The sequence below is a fragment of the Amblyomma americanum genome, chromosome 1, assembly GCF_052857255.1.
Source record: "Amblyomma americanum isolate KBUSLIRL-KWMA chromosome 1, ASM5285725v1, whole genome shotgun sequence".
NCBI classification, from domain to species: domain Eukaryota; kingdom Metazoa; phylum Arthropoda; class Arachnida; order Ixodida; family Ixodidae; genus Amblyomma; species Amblyomma americanum.
In genome coordinates this window covers 532,697,630-532,707,209 of record NC_135497.1, presented here as the reverse complement: position 1 = coordinate 532,707,209, position 9,580 = coordinate 532,697,630, and the positions used below count along the sequence as shown (strand labels likewise).

Genomic DNA, 9,580 nt, shown 5'->3' with positions numbered 1-9,580 from the left:
CATAGGTTTGTCAAACGGGCCCCTCATTTCCTTTAACTTACCTGCTAATAGCTTAACGAGGGTGTCGGTTTTGGCAGTCTTCATGCCATAGGTAGCTTAAGAGGGCTCTCGCACATTTTCAGCCCTCGTCCTTAGATGACGTTACACGTCACGCTCGCTGTATTACAGGACGTGCTACGTCCGCCGCTAAGGTCGAGGGTGGCGCTGGTGAACACTCTCAAGGTTCGCTTACACCCAATGAACATAAATACTCACGAAAGCAGCAGAATGGACAGCCGTCGCCGTAGCTCATTTGGTAAGAGCACCGAACGTGATATTTGGAGGTCGTTGGTAAGGATCCCACCGGCGGCATGGTTGTTTTTCAGGCGCTTTATAAGTAATTTTCTTTAGGGTATTTATTATTATAAGTACTACAATATCCCACTGATAAGCCCAACACATAAAAACATTCCCCTATGCACCTTGGTTTCGGTGACTGTTGGCTCCCTTCATAGGTTTGTCAAACGGGCCCCTCATTTCGTTTAACTTACCTGCTAATAGCTTAACGAGGGTCTCGGTTCTGGCAGTCTTGATGCCATAGGTAGCTTAAGAGGGCTCTCGCACAGTTTCCGCCCTCGCCGTTAGATGACGTTCCACGTCACGCTCGCGGTATTACAGGACGTGCTACGTCCGCCGCTATGGTCGAGGGTGGCGCTGGTGAACACTCTCAAGGTTCTCTTACACCCAATGAACATAAATACCCACGAGAGCAGTAGATTGGACAGCCGTCGCCGTAGCTCAGTTGGCAAGAGCACCGAGCGCGATATTCGGAGGTTGTGGGTTCTGATCCCACCGGCGGCATGGTTGTTTTTTCTGCTGCTTATAAGTAATTTTCTTTAAGCGATTTATTAATCTAAGTACTACAATATCCCACTGATAAGCACAACACATAAAAAAACATTCCCCTATGCACCTTGGTTTCGGTGACTGTTGGCTCCCTTCATAGGTTTGTCAAACGGGCCCCTCATTTCCTTTAGCTTACCTGCTAATAGCTTAACGAGGGTCTCGGTTCTGGCAGTCTTGACGCCATAGGTAGCTTAAGAGGGCTCTCGCACAGTTTCCGCCCTCGCCGTTAGGTGACGTTCCACGTCACGCTCGCGGTATTACAGGACGTGCTACGTCCGCCGCTATGGTCGAGGGTGGCGCTGGTGAACACTCTCAAGGTTCGCTTACACCCAATGAACATAATTACCCACGAGAGCAGCAGATTGGAGAGCCGTTGCCGTAGCTCAGTTGGTAAGAGCACCGGACGCGATATTCGGCGGTTGTAGATTCGGATCCCACTGGCGGCTTGATTGTTTTTTCTGCTGCTTTATAAGTATATTCTTTAAACGATTATTAATCTAAGTACTACAATATCCCACTGATAAGCACAACACATAAAAAAAATTCCCCTATGCCCCTTGGTTTCGGTGACTGTTGGCTCCCTTCATAGGTTTGTCAAACGGGCCCCTCATTTCCTTTAGCTTACCTGCTAATAGCTTAACGAGGGTCTCGGTTCTGGCAGTCTTGATGCCATAGGTAGCTTAGGAGGGCTCTCGCACAGTTTCCGCCCTCGCCGTTAGATGACGTTCCACGTCACGCTCGCGGTATTGCAGGACGCGCTACGTCCGCCGCTATGGTCGAGGGTGGCGCTGGTGAACACTCTAAAGGTTCGCTTACACCCAATGAACATAAATTCCCACGAGAGCAGCAGATTGGACAGCCGTCGCCGTAGCTCAGTTGGTAAGAGCACCGGACGCGATATTCGGAGGTCGTGGGTTCGGATCCCACCGGCGGCATGGTTGTTTTTTCTGTTGCATTATAAGTAATTTTCTTTAAGCGATTTAATAATCTAAGTACTATAATATCCCACTGGTAAGCACAACACATAAAAAAACATTCCCCTATGCACCTTGTTTCGGTGACTGTAGGCTCCCTTCATAGGTTTGTCAAACGGGCCCCTCATTTCCTTTAACTTACCTGCTAATAGCTTAGCGAGGGTCTCGGTTCTGGCAGTCTTGATGCCATAGGTAGATTAAGAGGGCTCTCGCACAGTTTCCGCCCTCGTCCTTAGATGACGTTCCACGTCACGCTCGCGGTATTACAGGACGTGCTACGTCCGCCGCTAAGGTCGAGGGTGGCGCTGGTGAACACTCTCAAGGTTCGCTTACCCCCAATGAACATAAATACCCACGAGAGCAGCAGATTGGACAGCCGTCGCCGTAGCTCAGTTGGTAAGAGCACCGAACGCGATATTCGGAGGTCGTGGGTTCGGATCCCACCGGCGGCATGGTGGTTTTTCTGCTGCTTTATAAGTAATTTTCTTTAAGCGATTTATTATTCTAAGTACTATAATATCCCACTGATCAGCACAACGCATAAAGAACATTCCCCTACGCACCTTGGTTTCGGTGACTGTTGGCTCCCTTCATAGGTTTGTCAAACGGGCCCCTCCTTTCCTTTAACTTACCTGCTAATAGCTTAACGAGGGTCGCGGTTCTGGCAGTCTTGATGCCATAGGTAGCTTAAGAGGGCTCTCGCACAGTTTCCGCCCTCGTCCTTTGATGACGTTCCACGTCACGCTCGCAGTATTGCAGAACGTGCTACGTCCGCCGCTATAGGTCGAGGGTGGCGCTGGTGAACACTCTCAAGGTTCGCTTACACCCAATGAACATAAATACCCACGAGAGCAGCACATTGGACAGCCGTCCCCGTAGCTCAGTTGGTAAGAGCACCGGACCTGATATTCGGCGGTCGTGGGTTCGGATCCCACCGGCGGCATGGTTGTTTTTTCTGCTGCTTTATAAGTAATTTTCTTTAAGCGATTTTTTAATCTAAGTACTACAATATCCCACTGATAAGCACAACACATAAATAAACATTCCCCTATGCACCTTGGTTTCGGTGACTGTTGGCTCCCTTCATAGATTTGTCAAACGGGCCCCTCATTTCCTTTAACATACCTGCTTATAGCTTAACGAGGGTCTCGGTTCTGGCAGTCTTGATGCCATAGGTAGCTTAAGAGGGCTCTCGCACAGTTTCCGCCCTCTCCGTTAGATGCCGTTCCACGTCACGCTCGCGGTATTACAGGACGTGCTACGTCCGCCGCTATGGTCGAGGGTGGCGCTGGTGAACACTCTAAAGGCTCGCTTACACCCAATGAACATAAATTCCCACGAGAGCAGCAGATTGGACAGCCGTCGCCGTAGCTCAGTTGGTAAGAGCACCGAACGCGATATTCGGAGGTCGTGGGTTCGGATCCCACCGGCGGCATGGTTGTTTTTCTGCTGCTTTATAAGTAATTTTCTTTAAGCGATTTATTAATCTGAGTACTACAATATCCCACTGATAAGCACAACACATAAAAAAAATTCCCCTATGCCCCTTTGTTTCGGTGACTGTTGGCTCCCTTCATAGGTTTGTCAAACGGGCCCCTCATTTCCTTTAACTTACCTGCTAATAGCTTAACGAGGGTCTCGGTTTTGGCAGTCTTCATGCCATAGGTAGCTTAAGAGGGCTCTCGCACATTTTCCGTCCTCGTCCTTAGATGACGTTCCACGTCACGCTCGCTGTATTACAGGACGTGCTACGTCGGCCGCTAAGGTCGAGGGTGGCGCTGGTGAACACTCTCAAGGTTCGCTTACACCCAATGAATATAATACCCACAAAAGCAGCAGATTGGACAGCCGACGCCGTAGCTCAGTTGGTAAGAGCACCGAACGTGATATTTGGAGGTCGTTGGTTAGGATCCCACCGGCGGCATGGTTGTTTTTCTGGCGCTTTATAAGTAATTTTCTTTAAGCGATTTACTAATATATGTACTATAAAATCCCACTGATCAGAACAACGCATAAAAACATTCCCCTACGCACCTTGGCTTCGGTGACTGTTGGCTCCCTTCATAGGTTTGTCAAACGGGCCCCTCCTTTCCTTTAACTTACCTGCTAATAGCTTAACGAGGGTCGCGGTTCTGGCAGTCTTGATGCCATAGGTAGCTTAAGAGGGCTCTCGCACAGTTTCCGCCCTCGTCCTTTGATGACGTTCCACGTCACGCTCGCTGTATTACAGGACGTGCTACGTCGGCCGCTAAGGTGGAGGGTGGCGCTGGTGAACACTGTCAAGGTTCGCTTACACCCAATGAACATAAATACCCACAAAAGCAGCAGATTGGACAGCCGTCGCCGTAGCTCAGTTGGTAAGAGCACCGAACGTGATATTTGGAGGTCGTTGGTTAGGATCCCACCGGCGGCATGTTTTTTTTTCAAGCGCTTTATAAGTAATTTTCTTTAAGCGATTTACTAATATAAGTACTACAATATCCCACTGATAAGCACAACCCATAAATAAACATTCCCCTATGCACCTTGGTTTCGGTGACTGTTGGCTCCCTTCATAGGTTTGTCAAACGGGCCCCTCATTTCCTTTAACTTACCTGCTTATAGCTTAACGACGGTCTCGGTTCTGGCAGTCTTGATGCCATAGGTAGCTTAAGAGGGCTCTCGCACAGTTTCCGCCCTCGTCCTTAGATGACGTTCCACGTCACGCTCGCGGTATTAGAGGACGTGCTACGTCCGCCGCTAAGGTCGAGGGTGGCGCTGGTGAACACTCTCAAGGTTCGCTTACCCCCAATAAACATAAATACCCACGAGAGCAGCAGATTGGACAGCCGTCGCCGTAGCTCAGTTGGTAAGAGCACCGAACGCGATATTCGGAGGTCGTGGGTTCGGATCCCACCGGCGGCATGGTTGTTTTTCTGCTGCTTTATAAATATTTTTGGGCGATTTTTTAATTTAGGTACTATAGTATCCCACTGATAAGCACGACACATAAAAAATATTCCCCTATGCACCTCGGTTTCGGTGACTGTTGGCTCCCTTCATAGGTTTGTCAAACGGGCCCCTCATTTCCTTTAACTTACCTGCTAATAGCTTAACGAGGGTCTCGGTTCTGGCAGTCTTGATGCCATAGGTAGCTTATGAGGGCTCTCGCACAGTTTCCGCCCTCGCCGTTAGATGACGTTCCACGTCACGCTCGCGGTATTACAGGACGTGCTACGTCCGCCGCTATGGTCGATGGTGGCGCTGGTGAACACTCTCAATGTTCGCTTACACCCAATGAACATAAATACCCACGAGAGCAGTAGATTGGACAGCCGTCGCCGTAGCTCAGTTGGTAAGAGCACCGGACGCGATATTGGGAGGTCGTGGGTTCGGATCCCACCGGCGGCATGGTTGTTTTTCCTGCTGCTTTATAAGTATTTTCTTTAAGCGATTTACTAATATATGTACTATAATATCCCACTGATCAGCACAACGCATAAAAAACATTCCCCTACGCACCTTGGTTTCGGTGACTGTTGGCTCCCTTCATAGGTTTGTCAAACGGGCCCCTCCTTTCCTTTAACTTACCTGCTAATAGCTTAACGAGGGTCTGGGTTCTGGGAGTCTTGATGTCATAGGTAGCTTAAGAGGGCTCTCGCACAGTTTCCGCCCTCGCCGTTAGATGACGTTCCACATCACGCTCGCGGTATTACAGGACGTGCTACGTCCGCCGCTATGGTCGATGGTGGCGCTGGTGAACACTCTCAATGTTCGCTTACACCCAATGAACATAAATACCCACGAGAGCAGTAGATTGGACAGCCGTCGCCGTAGCTCAGTTGGTAAGAGCACCGGACGCGATATTGGGAGGTCGTGGGTTCGGATCCCACCGGCGGCATGGTTGTTTTTCCTGCTGCTTTATAAGTATTCTCTTTAAGCGATTTACTAATATATGTACTATAATATCCCACTGATCAGCACAACGCATAAAAAACATTCCCCTACGCACCTTGGTTTCGGTGACTGTTGGCTCCCTTCATAGGTTTGTCAAACGGGCCCCTCCTTTCCTTTAACTTACCTGCTAATAGCTTAACGAGGGTCTGGGTTCTGGGAGTCTTGATGTCATAGGTAGCTTAAGAGGGCCCTCGCACAGTTTACGCCCTCGCCGTTAGATGACGTTCCACGTCACGCTCGCGGTATTACAGGACGTGCTACGTCCGCCGCTATGGTCGATGGTGGCGCTGGTGAACACTCACAATATTCGCTTACACCCAATGAACATAAATACCCACGAGAGCAGTAGATTGGACAGCCGTCGCCGTAGCTCAGTTGGTAAGAGCACCGGACGCGATATTGGGAGGTCGTGGGTTCGGATCCAACCGGCGGCATGGTTGTTTTTTCTGCTGCTTTATAAGTATTTTTTAAGCGATTTTTTAATTTAAGTATTATAATATCCCACTGATAAGCACAACACATAAAAAAATATTCCCCTATGCTCCTCGGTTTTGGTGACTGTTGGCTCCCTTTATAGGTTTGTCAAACGGGCCTCTCATTTCCTTTAACTTACCTGCTAATAGCTTAACGAGGGTCTCCGTTCTGGCAGTCTTGATGCCATAGGTAGCTTAAGAGGGCTCTCGCACAGTTTCCGCCCTCGTCATTAGATGACGTTCCACGTCACGCTCGCGGTATTACAGGACGTGCTACGTCCGCCGCTAATGTCGAGGGTGGCGCTGGTGAACACTCTCAAGGTTCGCTTACACCCAATGAACATAAATACCCACGAGAGCAGCAGATTGGACAGCCGTCGCCGTAGCTTAGTTGGTAAGAGCTCCAAACGCGATATTCGGAGGTCGTGGGTTCGGATCCCACCGGCTTCATGGTTGTTTTTTCTGCTGCTTTATAAGTAATTTTCTTTAAGCAATTTAATAATCTAAGTACTATAATATCCCACTGATAAGCACAACACATAAAAACATTCCCCTATGCACCTTGGTTTCGGTGACTGTTGGCTCCCTTCATAGGTTTGTCAAACGGGCCCCTCATTTTCTTTATCTTACCTGCTTATAGCTTAACGATGGTCTCGGTTCTGGCAGTCTTGATGCCATAGGTAGCTGAAGAGGGCTCTCTCACAATTTCCGCCCTTACCGTTAGATGACGTTCCACGTCACGCTCGCGGTATTACAGGACGTGCTACGTCCGCCGCTATGGTCGAGGGTGGCGCTGGTGAACACTCTCAAGGTTCGCTTACACCCAATGAACATAAATACCCACGAGAGCAGCCGATTGGAGAGCCGTTGCCGTAGCTCAGCTGGTAAGAGCACCGGACGCGATATTCGGCGGTCGTGGGTTCGGATCCCACCGGCGGCATGGTTGTTGTTTCTTTTGCTTTATAAGTATTTTCTTTAAGCTATTTATTAATCGTAGTACTACAATATCCCACTGATAAGCACAACACATAAAAAACATTCCCCTATGCACCTTGGTTTCGGTGACTGTTGGCTCCCTTCATAGGTTTGTCAAACGGGCCCCTCATTTCCTTTAACTTACCTGCTAATAGCTTAACGAGGGTCTTGGTTCTGGCAGTCTTGATGCCTTAGGTAGCTTAAGAGGGCTCTCGCACAGTTTCCGCCCTCGCCGTTTGATGACGTTCCACGTCACGCTCGCGGTATTACAGGACGTGCTACGTCCGCCGCTATGGTCGAGCGTGGCGCTGGTGAACACTCTCAAGGTTCGCTTACACCCAATGAACATAAATACCCACGAGAGCAGCAGATTGGACAGCCGTCCCCGTAGCTCAGTTCGTAAGAGCACCGAACGCGATATTCGGAGGTCGTGGGTTCGGATCCCACCGGCGGCATGGTTGTTTTTTCTGCTGCTTTATAAGTAATTTTCTTTAAGCGATTTATTAATCTAAGTACTACAATATCCCACTGATAAGCACAACACATAAAAAAACATTGCCCTATGCACCTTGGTTTCGGTGCCTGTTGGCTCCCTTCATAGGTTTGTCAAACGGGCCCCTCATTTCCTTTAACTTACCTGCTAATAGCTTAACGAGGGTCTCGGTTCTGGCAGTCTTGATGCCATATGTAGCTTAAGAGGGCTCTCGCACAGTTACCGCCCTCGCCGTTAGATGACGTTCCACGTCACGCTCGCGGTATTACAGGACATGCTACGTCCGCCGCTATGGTCGAGGGTGGCGCTGGCGAATACTCTCAATGTTCGCTTACACCCAATGAACATAAATACCAACGAGAGCAGCAGATTGGACAGCCGTCGCCGTAGCTCAGTTGGTAAGAGCACCGGACGCGATATTGGGAGGTCGTGGGTTCGGATCCCACCGGCGGCATGGTTGTTTTTTCTGCTGCTTTAAAAGTATTTTTAAGCGATTTTTTAATTTAAGTACTTTAATATCCCACTGATAAGCACAACACATAAAAAAATATTCCCCTATACACCTCGGCTTCGGTGACTGTTGGCTCCCTTCATAGGTTTGTCAAACGGGCCCCTCATTTACTTTAACTTACCTGCTAATAGCTTAACGAGGGTCTCGGTTCTGGCAGTCTTGATGCCATAGGTAGCTTATGAGGGCTCTCGCACAGTTTCCGCCCTCGTCCTTAGATGACGTTCCACGTCACGCTCGCGGTATTACAGGACGTGCTACGTCCGCCGCTAATGTCGAGGGTGGCGCTGGCGAACACTCTCAAGGTTCGCTTACACCCAATGAACATAAATACCCACGAGAGCAGCAGATTGGACAGCCGTCGCCGTAGCTCAGTTGGTAAGAGCACCAAACGCGATATTCGGAGGTCGTGGGTTCGGATCCCACCGGCGGCATGGTTGTTTTTTCTGCTGCCTTATAAGTATTTTTCAGCGATTTTTAAATTTAAGTACTATAATATTCCACAGATAAGCACAACACATAAAAAATATTCCCCTATGCACCTCGGTTTCGGTGACTGTTGGCTCCCTTCATAGGTTTGTCAAACGGGCCCCTCATCTCCTTTAACTTACCTGCTAATAGCTTAACGAGGGTCTCGGTTCTGGCAGTCTTGATGCCATTGGTAGCTTAAGAGGGCTCTCGCACAGTTTCCGCCCTCGTCCTTAGATGACGTTCCACGTCACGCTCGCGGTATTACAGGACGTGCTACGTCCGGCGCTAAGGTCGAGGGTGGCACTGGTGAACACTCTCAAGGTTCGCTTACACCCAATGAACATAAATACCCACGAGAGCAGCAGATTGGACAGCCGTCGCCCTAGCTCAGTTGGTAAGAGCACCGAACGCGATATTCGGAGGTCGTGGGTTCGAATCCCACCGGCGGCATGGTTGTTTTTTCTGCTGCTTTATAAGTATATTCTTTAAGCGATTTATTAATCTAAGTACTATAATATCCTACTGATAAGCACAACACATAAAAACATTCCCCTACGCACCTTGGTTTCGGTGACTGTTGCCTCCCTTCATAGGTTTGTCAAACGGGCCCCTCATTTTCTTTCTCTTACCTGCTTATATCTTAACGAGGGTCTCGGTTCTGGCAGTCTTGATGCCATAGGTAGCTTAAGAGGGCTCTCGCACAGTTTCCGCCCTCGCCGTTAGATGACGTTCCACATGACGCTCGCGGTATTACAGGATGTGCTACGTCCGTCGCTATGATCGAGGGTGGCGCTCGTGAACACTATCAAGGTTCGCTTACACCCAATGAACATAAATACCCACGAGAGCAGCAGATTGGACAGAC

The 9,580-nt window shown here is 49.2% G+C and overlaps 1 non-coding gene across 1 annotated transcript; it reads left to right on the top strand.

Moving 5' to 3' along the window:
- Positions 1–2,725: 2,725 nt before the first annotated feature.
- On the top strand, positions 2,726–2,802 carry TRNAS-UGA (transfer RNA serine (anticodon UGA)). The gene has a single exon. It is a non-coding gene; the product is annotated as a tRNA-Ser (tRNA).
- Positions 2,803–9,580: the final 6,778 nt, after the last annotated feature.